Source organism: Cetorhinus maximus, chromosome 4 (genome assembly GCF_964194155.1).
Source record: "Cetorhinus maximus chromosome 4, sCetMax3.hap1.1, whole genome shotgun sequence".
Classification (NCBI taxonomy): domain Eukaryota; kingdom Metazoa; phylum Chordata; class Chondrichthyes; order Lamniformes; family Cetorhinidae; genus Cetorhinus; species Cetorhinus maximus.
In genome coordinates, this window is record NC_135882.1 from 30,395,130 (window position 1) to 30,415,911 (window position 20,782).

Here is a 20,782-nt window from a genome sequence, read left to right on the forward strand (position 1 = left end):
AAGGAACCTCATTTTGAATTCATAAGATGAAAAATGCTTTGCCTGGTGTCTGTTTAAGTTTATTGGTTATTGTTGCCTTAATGGAGAATAATTTGGGAATTTGTTTAAAAATTATGATAGTAGTAATTTGTAGCCATGTGTATGTGTTTAATTTGTTGTAAATTAATAAATGTCTAATTTAGATTGATATAAAAACCTCTGGAGAGCTGGTGGTCTTATTCCTGAATTTAGAGCTGCAACTCAAAAGATATCAATTGAAAATATAGGTTATGACAGTTGTTTAAAATTTCCCTCTGGGATTTTAAATAACAGCCTGTACAAGCTGCTGTGTCATAACAATTGGGGGCTCTTGGTGGGATAATACTTATAATTCCTTGATTGGTTTGGAATTGATGAATCTTAAAGTTATGAGTATGAGAAACTCTTTGAATTCAGGAGTTGGTGAGGTATTTTAGAAGTGGTGAGAGTGCAAGATGGCTTTGACAATTGCTAAGACTTGTCTGGGAGTAGAAGATATAATTCTGATTGGATTGTAGCAGAGTTAACAGAGTTGACAGGTAAGCTAAAATTGGAGTTACCTGTGGGGGCTAGGAAATCAGATATAATTAAACGTATAGCACAGCATCTACAGTTGGAAGTGAAACCTGACAATAGTGAGTCACAGTTGGAAATGGTGAGACTTCAGTTACAAATGAAGACACTTGAACTTAAACAAGCAAAAGAACTGAAAAAACTTGAATTAGTAGCAAAGGACAGAGAAATGTCTTATGAAAGGGAACAGGAAAGGGAATTAGAAGTTGTTAAGATAGAGAAGGAGGAAAGAGAAAAAGAGAGAAAGAGAATTCCAACTGAAAATGTTGACAGTTAAAAAAGATGCCAGTAGGCGAGGAAGGACTTATCTCCAGAGTAGAACCCAGTGGGGAGATGTTTAAATGTGTACTCTTCAAATAAGTTAAAGTTGGGTTACCTATGGGGCTAGGAAATCTTATATAGTTAAAAGTATAGCACAGCATCTATAGTTGGAAGTGAAACCTGACACTCGTGAGTCACAGCTGGAGGTAGTGAGACTTCAGTTGCAAATGGAGACGCTTGAATTTGAACAAGCAAAGGAACTGAAAAAGCTTGAATTTGAAGCAAGGGAATTAGAAGTTGTGAAGTTGGAGAAGGAGGAAAGAGAAAGGGAGAGATAAAATTCCAACTGAAAATGTTGTAAGTTAGAAAAGAGATGTCAGTAGGTGAGGAAGGATTTATTTCTAGAGTAGAACCCAGTGGGGATATGTTTAAATTTGTGCAAGTTCTTCCAAAGTTTGAGGAAAAACATATTGAAGCATTCTTTATTTCATTTTGGAAGCTAGCTAATCAGATGAAATGGCCACAGGAAAACTGGACGTTATTATTACAGTCTAAGTTGCTGGGTAGAATGCATGAGGTCTATGCTTCGCAATCAGAAGAAATGCCAGTGAATTATGATGTGGTGAAAAAGGCTATTTTGAGTGCATATGAATTGGTTCCTGAAGCATACAGGCAGAAATTTAGGAATATGAGAAAACAGCCTGGGCAAACTTATATTGAGTTTAGAAGAGTAAAACAAAGTAATTTTGGATGGTGGATATGGATTTTAAAAATAGAGACACCCTATGCAGCTCTTAGGGAAGTAATTCTTTTGGAAGGATTTAAAGATTCAATCACTTCAGTAGTGAGAACTCATGTGGAGGAACAGAGGGTCAATTCTGTAAGACAAGCATCAGAGATAGCTGATGATTATGAGTTAGTTCATAGATCTAAACCTTTTTGTTGTCACCCTTTCACATTGGAAAAGGATAAAAAGTGGAAGGTGAAAGGAAGGTAGGTAGTCAGGGAAGAGATGGAGTAGCTGGAAGTTCCCAGGAAGTTTTTTCTCAGAATAAAAAGGAAGGTGCTGAAGGTAGAAGTGACATTTGAAAACTGAGGTGTTTTCATTGTAATAAAGTGGGGCATAAGAAGTCAGTGTGTTCGAAATTGCAGGGAAAATCTGTTATAATTATTAGGGTACAGAAAAGCTCTGGAAGTAAAAGCACTGTGGGTTCTGAGGCTCAGGCACAGCAGAAACCAGTGATTTGTGTACAGATGAAATGGATAATCAGCGGTAGGTAAAGAAGTGGGAATGTGTTCACAGTTTACTCAAGAGAATTCTGAGGAGCAGGTTGCAAAAATGTTTAAATATTTAGTGTGTGAAAGGAAAGTCTTTCCATGTGTATAGGGCGGAGCAGGTAAAGATGTTAAAATTTTAAGAGACAGAGGGGCTAGTCAATCCTTAATGTTGTGGGATTGTGATATTTGTTGTTCAAAGGGAGTATTGCAGGTGCAGATAATAATAAGTGGGGCTCATGGAGATGCTAAATCTCTTCCATTGTGGAAGGTAAATTTAAAGAGCAAATGGAGGACAGGTGAAGTTATAGCTGGAATGATGGAAAAATTGCCCATTGCAGGTGTTCAATTTAATGATATAGCTGGATCGCAAATGTGGATGATGCCTATGGCAGTTGAGCAGTCTGTAGAAGTGCTTTCAACTGAGGTGTTACGGAAGGAGCATCCTGGATTGTTTCCTGAATATGTTATAATGAGATCAAAGGCTCCTAGGGAAGAAGGAGAAAAACAAGAAGGGCAGGCAGTTCAATGGCAAGAAGAAGGTGTCAAAATCTAATTAGCTAGCACTGTGTTTGATAACATTGTTCAGGAAGAAAGAATACAGGACAATTCAGCTGAAGTGTTTAACTCAAGGAGGTTAGTGGAGTTACAGAAAAATGATTTTTAATTAAAACAGTTGTATTAGAAAACTTACTCAGAGACAGAAGCAAAATGTATTCCAGTATGTTACTGATGTCTTTTTATACATCAAATCTGCAATGTTTCCTTTTTATGTTGTATTTTTTCACAAGTTTGCATGTGCATATGATTCACGTTCAGCAACTATAAATATGCACCCGGAAGGCTTTTATGTGACTCAATGTGGTCCAGTTTAACAGGCAAATAGCAATCTGCTGAAATAGAAAATATAAAACATGTAACTTAGTATTTACAAAATGTTTGCCACTGTCCGCAAATATTGTCGTGATGAAAAGATAGCAGACTTATATTAGTGGATTTCTAATGATTATTTTATGAACTGAGAAATTTCCTTTGACTAAACCTCATCAGCAAACTCAATCAATAATTAAATATTCCTGCGAAACATGAAGATTTGATCTATTAAGACAGGAATGCAGCTTACAGCAGGTGTATGTTTATTAATATTTCCCAGTGGTGCAATGGGTCTGTTTGCTGAATACAACAAACAATATAGTTTTTGTCCTGTACAATCTATCCAAAGCTTCATAGGACTATAAGATGTAGGAGCAGAAGTAGGCCATTCGGCCCATCGAGTCTGCTCTGCCAGTCAATGAGATCATGGCTAACCTGATAATTCTCAACTCCACTTCCCTGCCTTTTCGCCATAACCCTTGATTCCCCTACAGATTAAAAACCTGTCTGGCTGAGCCTTATACTTAATGAGCCAGCCTCTCTAGCCCTCTGCAGTAAAGAATTCCACAGATTCACTACCCTCTGAGAGAAGAAATTCCTCCTCATCTCTGTCTTAAATGGGCGACTCCTTAATCGGAGATTATGCCCTCTGATCCTAGACTCTCCCTCAAGGGGAAACAACCTCTCAGCATCTACCCTGTCAAGCCCCCTAAGAATCTTATATGTTTCAACATGGTCACCACTCATTCTTCTAAACTCCAATGAGTACAGGCCCAACCTACTCAACCTCTCATAAGAAAATCTCCCCATACCCGGGATCAACCTAGTGAACCTTCTCTGGACCGCCTATCTTTAGGAAAGTATATCTTTCCTTAGATAAGGGGACCAAAACTGTTCACAGTATTCTAGGTGTGGTCTAATTAGTATAGAAGTATAGCCTTGTATAGTTTTAAGTATACAAGTATAGCCTTGTATAGTTTTAGCAAGACTTCCCTAATTTTATACTCCATTCCCTTTGAAATAACGCCCAACATTCAATTTGCCTTTCCCATTACCTGCTGAACTTGTATGTTAGCTTTTTGGGATTCATGCACAAAGTTCCAAATCCCTCTGTTCTGTAGCTTTCTGCTGTCTTCCTCCATGTAAATAATATTCAGCTCCTCTATTTTTCCTGCCAAAATAAATAACCTCACATTTTCCCACATTATATTCCATCTGCCAAGTTTTTTGCCCACTCACTTAACCTGTCTATATCCCTCTGTATGTTCTTTGCGACATCCTCACCACTTGCCTTCCCATCTCTTAGACTTGGCAGCTGAAAACATGTAAAATGTATATGTCTTTTGCATGAAAAGGGGCTCAATAGGAAAAATGATCATTTCTTTTTCCATCAATTTGTTTCAATATTTGGGGAAGTTGTGAGTACTTGGAGTATGTTTGTTTCTTTTTAAATAGGACCCTATTGAAGCTTCCAGTATGCTAGTTAGCTTTGCTCGTAGAAAAGGTAAATAGAATCTGGCTGAAATAGAGTAAAGCACTGACACAGCCTTGATAGGATGAGGGGCTTGTTTTTGAAACATTTAATGATACCTCTTAGGAACATCCGGTGTTCCTCACTCACCAGGAACCAGTCGAAGCAAAGGAAAGAAAGGCCAGCTGTCTATAATAACAGAAAGTTATGACTTTATTCCGCTACTTCAAGTGTGTAGCTTTTCACAATGAACCAGATCTTTTCTTTGCTTCTGACATTTTTGTGATAAGACCATTTCTCTAGGAGCATTTAGCCTATTGTGCCTGATAGCTGTTGATCTAGCTGAGCTATTAGCCAGTAAGCTGGATAGATGAATGTTAGGAGAGTAAATGCATGATTAAATGTGTGGTGCTCCAGTTCCTTGTCAACTCCTTCTCTGAAGCATATGAGAAAATGGGCAAACACCCGTATAACTAAGGTCCTCTTTTTCTATTATATTTTGCAAGATATGGTCATCGCGGATAGGTACCCATTCCAAATTGCCCTTGAGAAGGTGATGGTGAGCCGCCTTCTTGAAGCGCTGCAGTCCAACTGGTGTCATTGGATCCACAGTTCTGTTAGGAAGGGAGTTCCAGGACTTTGACCCAGCAACAGTGAAGGGAAGTCAATATAGTTTCAAGTCAGGAAGGTATGTGGCTTGCAGAGCAACTTGCAGGTGGTGGTGTTCCCATGTGCCTGTTGCCCTTGTCCTTCTAGGTGGTAGAGGTCAAGGGTTTGGAAGGTGCTCTCGAAGGATCCTTGGTGTGTTGCTGTGGTGCATCTTGTAGATGGTACACACTGCGGCACTATGCATCAATGGTGGAGGAAATGGATGTTAGAGTTGATGGATGAGGTGCCAATCAAGCGGGCTGTTTTGTCCTGGATGGTGTCGAGCTATTTAAATTTTGTTGGAGCTGCAGTCATCCAGGCTTCACACTCCTGACTTGTGCCTTGTAAATGCTGGGCAGGCTTTGGGATGTCAGAGGGTGAGTTATTTGCCACAGAATTCCCAGCCTCTGACCTGCCCTTGTAGCCATAGTATTTGTATGGCTGGTCCAATTCAGTTTCTGGTCAATAGTAAGCCCTAGGACCTTTGATAGTGGGGAATTCAGCAAAGGTAATGAATGTCAACAGGAGATGGTTAGATTATCTGTTGTTGGAGGTGGTCATTGCCTGGAACATATGTGGCATGATGTTACTTGCTACTTATCAGTCCAAATCTGAATATTACCCAGGTCTTGCTGCATATGAACATGGACTGCTTCAGTATCTGAGCCACAAATGGCATTGAACATTGTGCAATCATCAGCGAACATCCTCACTTCTGACCTTATGATGGAGGGAAGGTCATTGATGAAGCAACTGAAGATGGTTGGGTCTAGGACACTATCCTGAAGAACTCCTGCAGCAATGTCCTGGGACTGAGGTGATTGGCCTACAACAATCACAAATTTCTTCCTTTGTGCTAGGTATGACTCCATCTAATGGAGAAATTTTCCCCAATTCTGATTGACTTCAGTTTTGTCAGGACTCCTTGATGCCACACTCAGTTGAATGCTGTCTTGATACCAAGGGCAGTCATTCTCACCTCACCTTTTGAGTTCAGCCCATTTGTCTAACCAGTTCTTATAGCACCACACTTCCCCATGTTGACTAAGATCAATGGTGCAATCCTTGAAAATGTGAAACATTTCCACCCTTGGCAGTTTCCTCTTGAAGAAGCCAGACATGGAAGATGAAGTTCACCATTGCCAGCTCAATCTTTGACCAACTGAGGAAAAGAGAATTTGAGGACCAGGATCTCAAACTCAAGACTAAGGTCATGGTTTCCGAGCAACAGTGATTCCCATACTCCTATGTTCTTTGGAGACTGGAAAAACCTACAGCAGGCACCTCAAAGCATTGGAGAAGAACCATTCGCAGTGATTTCGCAAATCCTCCAAATGCAGTGGCATGAGGGGAATAGATAGAGTGGACAGGATAAAATTGTTTCCCTTGATGGAGAATTCTAGAACCAGGGGACATAGATTCAAGATAAGTGGCAGAAGGTGTAGGGGGGACATGAGGAAGAACTTTTTTACGCAGAGGGTAGTGGGTGTCTGGAATTCGCTGCCCAAGTTGGTGGTAGAGGCAGAAACTTTAAACTCTTTTAAAAGGTACCTGGATCTGCACCTAAAGTGCTGTAAGCTGCAGGGCAATGGGCCGGGTGCAGGAAGGTGGGATTAGAAAGGGCACCTGGGTGTCCTCGGGCTGGCATGGACAAGATGGGCCAAATGGCCTCCTTCTGTGCTGTAACTTTTCTATGGTTCTATGGTTCTAAGAAAGGCAGTCCAACAGCAACACCCTCTCCCAAACCAACTTGCCCAGCGCTGATCACTCCAAACCAGCTCTGCTGGATGGGACATGTCATTCATGTGCCTGCCACCAGACTACCAAAGCAACAGTTGTACTCAGAACCTGGTCCCGGCAGGAGACTCCCAGGAGTGCAGTGGAAACAGCTTAGGGATATCCCCAAAGCAACACTGAAGAGATCAAACATCTCCGTTAACCCTTGGAGGTCCCTGGTTGTAACTGGCCAAAGCAGAAGAGATTTATTCTAGAAGACACCAAACACATCGAGTTACTTAGTTGAGAGCATGCAGAGGTGAAGTCAGGGCAGCGGAGAGGGCTCACAAACCTCCAAATGTCTCATCTGCCCGACCCTTCACACACCAGCTGCCCAACATGTGGGAGAGTCTGCAGATCAGACATTGGACTTATCAGCCATCTCAGAACCCATGGACTGGAGTGGAATTCAGTCCCCCACCCTTGATCTCGAGGGACTGCCTAAGAAGAAATGTTTGTGGTGTCAGGAAGGGGGATTCCACTTTACAGGGCATATGGGGATGGATTTAACTGGCGGGTTTGAGGGTGGGAGGGCTTGTTAAATCCAGCGGGCAGTCTGCCTGCCACTTTCCTGTCTGCCCCTGCCCCCGCCACACTTTTAACAGCAGAGGGGGCGTTGTCGGGCAGCTCAGCCGCCAGTGGGCCGATTGAGACCCTTAAGTGGGAATTTAATGCTCACTTTAATGCTTTATGCCATCGCTGCCAGGATATAGCCCGTGGCAGAAGAGACTCACACCAAGCAGCCAGCCAGGCAAGTTTCCCTGCGCAGGCTGTTGGCTGGCAGGGATGGGGGTCCCTCTTTAACGGACCCTCTGGGTTCATCAGAGAACCCCCCGCACCGAAGGTTTTACCAGCCCCCGCTTCCCCTCCCTCCATGGCCTCTCAAACCCCAGCCTCCCCCTCGCCTTCTTCACCGGGGCCTGCCAGCTTAGCACCCAGTGATTCCCCAAACCATATCGAAATGAACAAGCACTGCGCTTGAAGCACTGGAGAGCTGCTGGTCTCTGATTGGCTGGCAGTTCTCAATTGGCCATTAAATGGCTGTGTGGCAGTATGTGTTCCCCTTGGTGGGCTCACGCCAACATTTTAGCCGGGGTGGGCAAGGAATCCGGTGTCTCATATAATTGAGCCTATAGAGTGGAGGAAATAAAATCAAATGGACTGGTTACAATTAGGGAAAAGATTAAAATGAGGGTAGCTTAATATAACCAACCTGGGAAAAAGAGTACATGTAAAAAAGAAAATTAAAAGAAAAGGTTGTTCTCTCAGAATATGTGAAAATAGGAAGAGGTGAAGAGTGGGATAAGAAAAGCTAGTGGGGAGCATAAGGAACTATTTTGAAAAAACACCAAAAGACACTAAAGTATTTTACAAGTACAAAAGAGAATAACAAGATGCAGCTGCTGAGAGGATTGTCAATTTGTTGATGATGATGAAAAAATGTGGAAATATTTGCTAAATACTTTGCATTGGTGTTTTGTTAAAGAGAAAGGTATCAAACAGGAGGTGAATCCTTAACTGGTTCAGAAGGGAACGAATGATATATGATGGATAAAAGGAAAATTTAAAATAAATTAGTTAGGCCAAAGGAAGACCAAGCACCAGGACCTGACAGGCTGCATCTGAGAATCCTGATAGAGGAAATTGTTGAAACCCTACCAATAATATTTCACGGCTGGATTGAGTGTGGATGTTTGCTGGAGGATTGGAATATAGTATCCCATTTTAAAAAGAGAGACAGAGCTAATCCAGGTAATTATTTTAATTAAGAATGACATTTCCATCTATCTAGATAAAGAGACACCAATTAGAAGTAGCAATCATAAGACCATCATGCTTGACAAACTTTGTAGAATTCTTTGAAGTACAGGTGGGATAATATGTTTAATGCGGTGCGCAAAGACTATGACAAGGTAGCACATGGGAGATTACTAGAGAAACTTAATGGGGTATGGAAATAAGAGTGAATAGAAAACTGAAATAAAAATTGGAAAGAAGGGATAAAACAGAAAGTAGGAGCTAAGGTGTTGTGAGTGGTGGCTGAGTTGGTACTATTGATAAAGTTAATCAGCAGACACTTCTTAAGTGGAAAACTTCTTGTTTATTTACAAAGGTACTCAGCAGCAACGACATGTGTACTTTCACTTCAAACTCTATCTCTATTCTACTAACCAGTAACTGCTGAGGCAACCCGTGCTACTGAAAGGTCCGAGGAATACTCTGGTACAAAATTTCAACACTTGAAGTCCAGATGCAATATTCAAGTGGTTCTTTTATTACGCATGCGGGGAGCAAACCCTGGGCAATCCAGGCGCTTCTCCACCGAAGTTCAAATATATTTTTTACTATCAGTTACAACTTAATGGTATTAGTTAGACAAAGGCCACAGCACAATGACCCCCCAGTGGGCTGATAATTGTGTTCTTGTACAGTAATTGCAGTGCAGAGACTGTGTATTGTCCTTTTGGAGATAGCAAAGAATGTATGTTTGTTTTATACAAAAGGCTTACGGGGGCTGGCTGGATGTGATTCGAGGCTATGAGACAGTGCGAAATGGCCTTCCCCATTTCTTGATCGAGTCATCCCGTGTCCCCGCCCGCGTGTGTCTCCCATTTCCTAATTGCAAATTTACAGCTGAGCCCTTTGTACAAGTTTTTAGCTTTCATGTAAGGCTGTGATTGTGTATATTTTGGCACCTTAGCTGCTGGTCCTGGCTGGCACTTTAAAATAAATCCAAATTTTCTGCACCTACACTACTCTCTTATTGGGCACTAAAGGTCATGTGATTTTCCTTAACAAGCATTATTCTTAAAGGTATATTACACACTAAATAAAACCATAATTACCACATCCCTCCCCCTTTACCCGGATATACATTTTATATTTACAAGTACAATTTTCTCAAGACAGTAAAATATTTACACTGGTAAGTAATTTACAAATTCAGTCTTTCTGGGGGTTTCCATAGGCATGTAGAGCATTTCAGCTCCACAACTTCAGATGCTTTGTCAGGAACCTCCTTTTCCAGAGTTACCTGAATGTCAGGTGCTTCGGTGGGCACTTGCAGTTCTGTATCCTCAACTCTTACAGGAACATTAGACATGTCTGCACTGGGTTGAGAGCTCAACAGGAAATGTTGACCCGGCCATGAACACTGGTGGAATCAATTCTTGGTGATTTTATTTCTCTCTTCCTTAGATGATCCACATGTCTCCGTATGGCTCAGCCTTCTACCTCCACATGGTAAGATAGAGGTCCAGTCACTGCACTTATTTCACCCAGTAACCACTTTGGTTCTTCTCCAAAGTCCTTCATGTATACCGTCTCTCCCAGGGTAAATTTCCTCTTACCACTATGCCAGTCATGTCTAGTTTTCTGACTACTCTGACTCCTTTCCACCTTCACCCCTAAATTTGACATTATTAAGCTCAATCTTGTCTTGAGATGGCGTTTCATCAATAACTCCGCAGGTGTGATGCCTGTTGTTGTGTGACGGGTGCTTGTATAATGGAAAAGAAAGCTAGCTTGGTTGCTAAAGAATCTCCAGTTAGCTTCTTCATGCCTGCCTTGAATGTTTGAACCACCCTTAAGGCCGGTCCACTTGATGAAGGAGTGATACTGAGTGATACCTTTAAGAAGCAGATTTTCAACGAGAGGCATGGCAGGGCAGCTCAGTCCCGTGTTATGTACCGCCTACAACATGTGGGAAGTCCTAGATGCTCCTTGCGCTCTGACCGACCACGTGTACAGGAAGTGCCACCAGCTGCAGCGACTTGAGCTCTGAGTTTTGGAGCTTGAGCGGCAGTTTGAGGCACTGACATGCATCCGCGAGGCTGAAAGTTTCATGGATAGAATGTTTTTAGACATGGTCACCCCACAGCTTATGGAAGTGCAGACAGAGAGGGAATGGATGACCATCAGTCAGAAGAAAGGTGTCCGGCAGGTAGTCAGGAAATCCCTAGGGTGCATCTCGCTCAAGAACCGTTTTTCTGTGTTGGAAAATGGCGAGAGTGATGGTTTCTCTGGGGAGTGCAGCCACGCTCATGGAACTGTGAGTGGCTCAGCTGCACAGGGGGGAGGAAAAAGAGGGGAAGAGCAATAGTGGTAGGAGACTCAATAGTAAAGGGAACAGACAGGTGTTTCTGTGGCCGTAGATGTGACTCCAGGATGGTATGTTGCCTCCCTGGTGCCAGGGTCAAGGATGTCACTGAACGGCTGCAGGGCATTTTAAAGGGGGAGGGCAAACAGGCAGAGATCATGGTACATATTGGTACCAACGGAATAGGTAGAAAGAGGGATGAGGTCCTGCAAGCAGAATTTAGGGAGCTAGGAAGCAGATTAAAAACAGGACCAGACTCCCGATGCCATGCGCTAGTATGTATAGAAGTAGGAGGTTAGTCCAGATAAATACGTGGCTGGAGAGATAGTGCAGGAGGGAGGGATTTAGATTTTTGGGACATTAGGACCATTTCTGGGGGTGGTGGGACCTGTACAAGGCAGATGGGTTGCACCTGAACCGAAATGGGACCAACGTCCTTGCGGGGAGGTTTGCTAGAGCTGTTGGGGAGGGTTTAAATTAACTTGGCAGCGGGATGGGATCAGTGGGACTCATTCAAGAAGGAAATAGGGAGAGTACAGGGCCAACATATTCCAGTAAAGATAAAGGGTGGGACCGACAAATCCAGGGAACCCTGGAGGTCAAGGGATATACAGGATTAGATAAAGAGAAAAAGTGAGGCTTATGGCAAAAACCGAGGGCTCAAAACAGCAGAAGCTCTAGAGGAGTATAGAATGTGTAGGGGGGAACTTAAAAAGAAATTAGGAGAGCAAAAAGGGGGCATGAAAAAACATTGGCAGGTAAAATAAAGGAAAATTCAAAGTTAAATTACAAGTACATTAAGAGTAAGAGGATAATGAGGGAAAGAGTAGGGCCCATTAAGGACCATAGTGGTAATTTGTGTGTGGAGCCGGAAGACATAGGTAGGGTTCTAAATGAACACTTTGTGTCGGTGTTCACAAGTGAGGTGGATGACGTGGGCATGGAAATCAGGCAGAAGGACTGTGATATAATTAAAGAAATTAACTTAGAAAGGAAGGAGGTTCTAAGTGGCCTGGCAGGCTTAAAAGTAGATAAATCTCCAGACCCGGATAAAATGTATCCCAGGCTGTTGAGTGAAGCAAGGGAGGAGATAGCAGGGGTGCTGGCAATAATTTTCAATATCTCTCTGGCCACAGGATAGGTGCCAGAGGACTGGAGGACAGCCAATGTGGCACCGTTATTCAAGAAGGGAGGAAGGGATAAACCAGGGAACTACAGGCCAGTCAGTCTAACCTCAGTGGTGGGGAAACTATTGGAAGCAATTCTGAGGGACAGAATTAATCTACACTCGGAGAAGCAGAGGTTAATCAAGAACAGTCAGCATGGTTTTGTTAAGGGGAAGTCATGTCTGACCAATTTGATTGAATTTTTCGAAGAGGTGACCAGGTGTGTGGATGAGGGCAATGCATTTGATGTAGTCTACTTGGACTTCAGCAAGGCTTTTGCTAAGGTCCCACTTGGAAGACAGATAATGAAGGTAAGACCCCGTGGGATCCAAGGCAATTTGGCAAATTGGATGCAGAATTGGCTGAGTGGCAGGAAGCAGAGGGTGATGGTTGAGGGGTGTTTTTGTGACTGGATGCCTGGGTCCAGTGGGGTTCCACAGGAATCGGTGTTAGGTCCCTTGCTGTTTGTGGTATACATAAACAATTGGACTTGAATGTAGGAGGATTGATCAGTAAGTTCGCAGATGACACAAAAATTGGTGGAGTGATAAATAGTGAGGAGGATAGCCTTAGATTACAGGAGGATATAGGCGGGCTGGTCAGATGGGCTGATCAGTGACAAATGGAATTTAATCCAGATAAGCGTGAGGTGATGCACTTGGGTAGGACAAACAAGGCACGGGAATACACAATGAATGATAGGACCCTGGGAAGTACAAAGGATCAGAGGGACCTTGGTGTGCATGTCCACCGGTCCCTTAAGGTAGCAGGACAGGTAGATAAGGTGGTTAAGAAAGCATATGGGATACTTGCCTTTATTAGACAAGGCATAGAATATAAGAGCAGGGAGGTTATGCTGGAACTGTATAAAATGCTGGTTAGGTCACAGCTAGAATATTGTGTGCAGCTCTGGAATCAACATTATAGGAAGGATGTGATTGCACTAGAGAGAGTGCAGAGGAGATTTATTAGGATGTTGTCTGGGCTGGAGAGTTTTAGTTATGAGGAGAGACTGGATAGACTGGGGTTATTTTCCTTGGAACAGAGGAGATTGAGGTGGGCACATGATTGAGGTGTATAAAATTATGAGGGGCGTAGGTAGGGTAGACAGGAGGGCACTTTTCCCCTTGGTGGAGGGATCAATAACCAGGGGGCATAGATTTAAGGTAAGGGGCAGGAAGTTTAGAGAGGATGTGAGGAAGAATTTTTCCACCCAGAGGGTGATGGGAATCTGGAACTCACTGCCTGAAAGGGTGGTAGAGGCAGAAACCCTCATAACATTTAAGAAGTATTTGGATGTGCACTTGCGATGCCATGGCATACAAGGCTATGGGCCTAGTGCAGGAAAATGGGATTAGAATAGTTAGGTACTTGTTTGACTGGCGCAGACTCGATGGGCTGAATGGCCTTTTTCTGTGCTGTAGACCTCCATGACTCTATGACTCTATACTGTTGAGGCTGATAAACCGTTGAAACTCAACACTCATAAATGTTATCAGAAGTTATCAACATTATCAGAAATGATCGTTTCTGGTAGTCCATTAATGGCAAAACTTTGATATAGCTTCTCAATTGTAGAAGAAGACGCTGGTGACTTCACCTCATATATATACATCCACTTTGAGTGGGCATCGACAATGAGCAGAAACATTGTTCCCATGAAAAGCCCCACATAGTCAATTTGTAAATGTACCCATGGTCTTCCCAGCCACTCCCAAGAGTGTAGCGGAGCTGTTGAAGGCAACTTTTGCAGTTGCTGACATTGCACACAATTCTTTCCTAAACTCTTTATTTTACCATCCATCTCAGGCCACCATAAGTAGCTGTGAGCTATGGTTTTCATTCAGGATATTCCTGGATGTGCGCTGTGTAGTTCAATTAAAAGTGGCTCCCTTCCCTTTGTAGGTACTATCACACAGGCTCCCCACTATGAGATGCCGTCCTGGTTGGTTATTTCATGTCCTCTGTTAAAGTGCAGTTTCATTTAATCAGAAACAGGCTCTTGTGACCAACCATGAAGCATTTGTTCTTGTCCTTGAGATAGTACTGGATCCCAACTTGTCCAGTCTCTGATTTGTCGGGCGCATTCTGGCAAAGACAAGTACGCTCGGCAGGCATGTGCGTGCACGACCCGGCTGAGTGTAAAATGACGCCCGATGATGTCGGGCGAGCATCCCGATGTCATTGCGCAGTCCCGCGATATTTCGTTCGGCCGGCACGCGCTGTAGTTGGCAGCACGCCCGCTGACAATTAAAAGTCCTATTAAGGCCATTAAAAAGTTAATTGAATTCAAATTTACACAGCCAGTCCAACCTAACAGTTGGCGGGCAGGTGAAAAGGCCAAGTGGCCTTTACATTTTTTAGGAAACCTCATCCACGGGCAGGAAGAGGTTTCCTAAAGCAAACAAAAATCACGTAAAAATTTTACACTTGAATTAAAAATATGTCCCTGCTCATGTGACAGAGATGGGACATGTTTTATAACATTTATAAGATCTTTAATTTTTTATCAGAAATCAGTTCACCTTCCTGACGCAGCTCTCTGCCTCTGGGAGATTATGTAGCGCGCACTCACATGCATGCGCGAAGGTCATACTCGCCTACCTCACATCCTCCCCCCCGCCTGCACAGGCAGTGCTTAGCACTGCTGCTCGCGTTTCACGCTGGCCGGGTGTTAATTGGCTTGCCAGCGTGAAATTGCGGTGCAGTGCCGATCACGGCAGCAGTCGGCTTCCCGATCGCCCCTACCTGCCCCCACTGAGCCCGCACGCCAAGGGAAAAATTCTGCCCTGAGAAATTTAACAATAAAACAAGTTCCTATGGAACTGGGACGTCCTCATCGTTTTCTTGTAAAGGCAAACGACTAAGTGCATCGGCATTTTCGATTTGACTTCCAGGCCTATGTTTGAAAGTGTACTCCTATGCTGCCATGATTAAAGCCTTATTTATGTTTCCGTGTCTTTATTCTTCATGCCTTCTTCTTTCTAGCACTGACTTTACTCTCGGCCTTCTTTTCGACTTCAATACTGGCCAGACTACTCACAGATGCAAGTTCGACTTGAGTATGCTCAGTGGTTGAGTTTCCCAAAATTTCATCATCTGTCTGCTTCTTAGAAACTTCAGTGACTTTTGCTTCCAAAGCCTCTTTGGCTTTATTTAGCTGATTCTTCAGCTCTTCCATCTCTTTTTTGTATTTGTTTGCTGCCTCCTGGAAAATTGAACATTGTTGTGTCTTCTCTGCCAACTCATTCTTCAGTTTTTTCAGAGAAGTGCTGAATCTTTCTGTTTCTCTTCGTACTTTTCCGGAGATACAAATTTTGACCTGAGGGAATCTTGTAGTGTGCGAAGGTCTTTCAACAGGTTTTCTTTTTCCTTTCGGAGGTTGCTCACCTCACCTCGAACTCTGTCATCAAGCAGGGTCTCTTCAGGTTACTTTTGCTATTCTACCAGGTTTTGGCTTAAGACAGCCTGCGCTTCTTCAGGTTGTTGAGTCCTTACACACTCCTTTTTCAAAACAGGAATGCTTCCAGCTTCCTTTTGGAATTTCAATGGCCCATCAAGGTCAATTTCCCCTAGCCAATTTCGTCCTTAGAGGCTTTGTCCTCTGCCTCTCAATACCAATACTGGTAGCTTTACCGATTGGCTTCCATAATGGAAAGTTACTCCACTTATGCCTCTGACTTGAATGTCTTCACATATGTATGTTTTTAATTGGGCTGTAATTTCTTCTAAATTTAATTGATGTTCCCCATTATTCAGATATCTGAAGGTATGTTCCCCAATTACTGTAGTGGAAGCTCCTGTGTCCACTTCCATTCTAACGGGTCTACCATTTACTTTCACTGTTACAAATATTGGTTCTGTCTTTTCAGCCTTCAGATTAAACAACAAGTAAATATCTGAATTTGTTGTTTCAGGCTCTTCTACATTGTAGATCTCACTGGGTTTTTTCTTTTGTCTAAAAGCCTGCTTGAATCTTTCCCTGCACTCTCATTATGTGTCCATTTCTGTGACAATAATAACGTTCGATTTTTTAAAACTGCCAATTATTAAACTGTTTGTTTCCAACTCTATTGAAATTATTCCTTGCTTTTTCTGCTGAGTCATTTTTTTTCTCATTTTCCGGCTAGCAGGTGCTGTTTCCCTCTTCCCAGCAAAGTCTTCCCACCCAATGTGGAGGATGGTGCCATTTTGCGTGCTCTGTAGGATTTTCGATTCTCTTGCTGCGCTTTCCATGGCCAGTGTTATCTCTAGCGAGATTCTTGAAATCCAAATTCACTTCGGACAATAATCTCTTCTGAATCATGTCCTCATTCATTCCGCGCACTAAATGATCCCTGAGCTTGTCGGTTAGAGATGTACCAAACTCACAATGTTCTTTTAACTGCATCAAACTTGCCACATAGCATGCAACTGTCTCCCCCGGGGCCCTATTTCTCGAATTAAATTTGAACCTTTGCATTGTTACTGAGGGCTTTGGTTGATAATGACCCTTCACAAGGTCCCCCAGTTCATCAACATTTTTTGAATCTGGGGCAGTAGGTGCCGTCAAACTTTGAATCAAGCCGTAGGCTTTATTCCCACTGTAGTTAAGAGGATCGCTCACCTCTTCCGCCATAATCTCGGCCACTTGGAGAAAGAACGTGACGCATTCAATACAATCGTCCGTGGCTGGGTCGAAAGGATCAATTCTTCTGAATTGCGGTATTCTAAGCGTTAATTACTTCTTCAATTCGAACAGAAATTCTACTTACAATTACTGTGCGAGGCACAGTGCTGATTCCGTTTTACGCGATTTCTTTTGTTGAACTTGTGAGAGGTGGCCAAGTGGCACTATTGATAGAGTTGATCAGCAGACACATCTTCGGTGGAAAACTTCTTGTTTATTTACAAAGGTACTTAGCAGCTACTACACATGTGCTTTCACTTCAAACCCTATCTCTATACTAACTACTAACTACTGAGGTAGCCTGTGCTACTCTCCTATTGGGTTCTAAAGATCATGGGATCTTCCTTAACAAACGTTCTTCTTAAAGGTATATTACACATTAAATAAAACCATAATTACCACATAAAGGTAGATTTCCACTGTTTATAAGTGGGGTGGTGGTATCCTAAAGGATTGACTCCCGTGGCCACTTCTGTTTATTGTTTAGATCAATCATTTGGATATAGATCTAGAAGGAGTTAGGGGGAGTAGTATTGAATTTGAAGATGATACCAAAATAGGTAATATGGTAAATTGTTTAGAAGATCAATGAAAAGTATGAAGGAATAATGAAAAGACGTGGGCATAGGCCAAAGAATGGCAGATGGAATTGAATGTCAGTAAGTGTGAGGTGATGTATTTTGGTACAAAAGAATTAGCAATTATAATTTGAATAGACAGAGGCAATTGAAATAAATTATTTCCAGTTGTTGAAAGATAAGTAACGAGGGGTCATGTATAAAGGATTATATGTAAGAAATTTAGAGAGAGAAAACTGCTTCACAAGGAGTTGTGAGTCTGTGAAATTCACTTTCAGAGTTAACATTCTTTACCTATATTCAGGAATGTCAGGCCTAGATACCTGAATCAATGTTTTTAAATTTGCCAGAGGAAATGACACTCATAAACAACACACGTGAGATGTGAATGCTGAGGAAATCCTTTTTTTTTATTGTCATTGAGCTCAGCAGTATGGCAATCAATTCTTGAATTCTTAACTTTGTGTTATAAGGGCTCATTTTTATAGTAGCTATAAATCATAATCTCACACTCTACATACTGATCTTTATCCTAAATGTTCATTGCTCAGCACATCAGAGAATGATTATCGTTTGTCAGATTCAGTTGTTCAGATAAGAAGACCCATAACCTTCAGCTCATGTACCAATGCTGGCCCTCAGGCAGTACATACTAATCCTGCACAATAACATTAAGGACTCAGGACATTTTACCATCTCTCTGCATGGTCAGGTTCAGAAGAATGTAAGAACAACTCCTTATACAGTTATGGAGAAAGGTCATTAACCTGAAAGGTTAGCTCTGTTTCTCTCTGCACAGATGCTGGCAGACCTATTGAGTATTTCCAGCATTTTCTGTTTTTATTTCAGTTTTTCAACACCCTCAGCATTTTGCTTTTGTTCTATTGTAGTTATAAAGTCAGATGTGCTTATCTACAGGATTGCTGAAGAAAGACAAAGAAGAAATACCTAGAAGTGTTCTTATAAATTTTGTACCAACCATGAGATAAAGAAAAAGAATGCCCAAGACCTTGAGGCCTTACTTAGACAAACTCCAAAATACGGAGTTGTTAGCAGTTTTTGAAGTCATTGTCTGTTTGATACAGAATAGATTTCATAATATTTCATTCTAGTGCTTTCTGTGGGAATTTGGTCCAAATTTTCGCAAAGCTGGAAGGGCTCTGCCTTCAGCCATTTCTTGATATCACATGGAAGGAATTGAATTGGCTGAAAACTAGCATCTGTGACGCTGGGGGCCACTCAGCACTTCTGGTTGAAGATTGTTGCAAATGCTTCAGCTGACGTGCTGGGCTTCCACATCATTGAGGATGGGGATATTTGTGGAGCCTCCTCTTCCAGTGAGTTGTTAAATTGTCCACTACCATTCACGACTGTATGTGGCAGGACTGAGATCTGACCCCCTTTGGTTGGGGGATCGCTTTGCTCTGTCGATCACTTGCTGCTTTTGCTGTTAGGCATTCAAGTTGTCCTGTGTTATAGTTTCACCAGGTTGACACCTCATTTTTAGGTATGCCTGGTGCTGCTCCTGGCATGCCCTCCTGCACTCTTCATTGAACCAGGGTTGGACCCCCGGTTTGATGGTAATAGCAGATTGGAGGATATCCGGCGGTATGAGGTGACAGATTGCGTTCGAGTACCGTTCTGCTGTTGCTGTTGGCCCACTGTGCCTCATGAATGCCCAGCTTTGAGTTGCTAGATCTGTTCAAAATCTATCCCATTTAGCATTGTGGTTGTACCACACAACACGATGGAGAGTATCCTCAATGTGTAGACAGGACTTTGTCTCCACAATGACTGTGCAATGGTCACTCGTACCAAAACTGTCATGCAACAGGTAGATTAGTGAGTAGAAGGTCAAGTAGGTTTTTTCCTCTTGTTTGTTCCCTCATTACCTGCCAAGATCCAGTCTAGCAGTCATGTCCTTTAGGTCTCGGCCAGCTTGGTCAGTAGTGGTGCTACCAAGCCACTCTTGGTGATGGATATTAAAGTTCCCCCACCCAGAGTACAGCCTTAGGTCCCCTTGCTACCCTCAGAGCTTTCCCCAAGTGGTATTCAACATGGAGGAGGACTGATTCATCAGCTGGGGGATAGGGGTTGGGGGAGCAGGGCAGTGGCAGCAGTTGGTAATCAACAGGAGGTTTCCTGACCCATCTTTGACGTAATGCCATGAGACTTATTGGGGTCCATTGTCAATGTTCAGATCTCCCAAGGCAACTCCCTCCTGACTGTATACCACTGTGCTGCCACCAGGACAGACCCAGAGATGGCGATGGTGATATCAGTGACATTGTCTGCAAGGTATGATTCCGTGAGTATGGCTGTCAGGCTGTTGCTTGACTAGTCCGTGGGACAGCTCTCCCAATTTTGGCACAAGATCCCAGAAGTTAGTAAGGAGGAGTTGACAGGGCTCAATTTGCCGTTATCATTTCTAGAGCCTTGGTTGATGCCGGGTGATCGTCCGATTTCATTCCTTTTAGACGTTATAGTAGTTTGATACAACTCGAGTGGCTTGCTAGGCCATGTAAGAGTCACTCACATTGCTGTGGGTGTGGAGCCACATGTCGGCCAGACCAGGTAAGGACGGCAGTTTTCTTTCCTTAAAAGGCATTGGTGAACCAGATGGGTTTTTTTCACCATTACTGAGACTACCTTTTAATTCCAGATTTATTAATTGAATTTAAATTCCTCCAGTTGCCATCACAGAATCACAGAATCACAGTGCAGAAGAGGCCCTTCAGCCCATCGAGTCTTCACCGACACGTGAGAAACACCTGACCTACCTACCTAATCCCATTTACCAGCACTTGGCCCATAGCCTTGAATGTTATGACATGCCAAGTGCTCATCCAGGTACTTTTTAAAGGATGTGAGGCAACCCACCTCCACCACCCTCCCAGGCAGTGCATTCCAGACCGTCACCACCCTCTGGGTAAAAAGGTTTTTCCTCACATCTCCCCTAAACCTCCTGCCCCTCACCTTGAACTTATGTCCTCCCGTGACTGATCCTTCAACTAAGGGGAACAGCTGTTCCCTATCCACCCTGTCCGTACCCCTCATAATCTTGTACACCTCGATCAGGTCACCCCTCAGTCTTCCCTGCTCCAACGAAAACAACCCAAGTCTATCCAACCTCTCTTCTCTGCACCCTCTCCAGTGCAATCACATCCATCCTATAATGTGGCTACCAGAACTGCACACAGTACTCCAGCTGTGGTCTCACTAAGGTTCTATCCAACTCCAACATGGCCTCCCTACTTTTGTAATCTATGCCTCGATTGATAAAGGCAAGTGTCCCCACTAACATGCCCCTCTGCCTTCAGAGATATATGGACACACACGCCAAGGTCCCTTTGTTCCTCAGAATTTCCTAGTGTC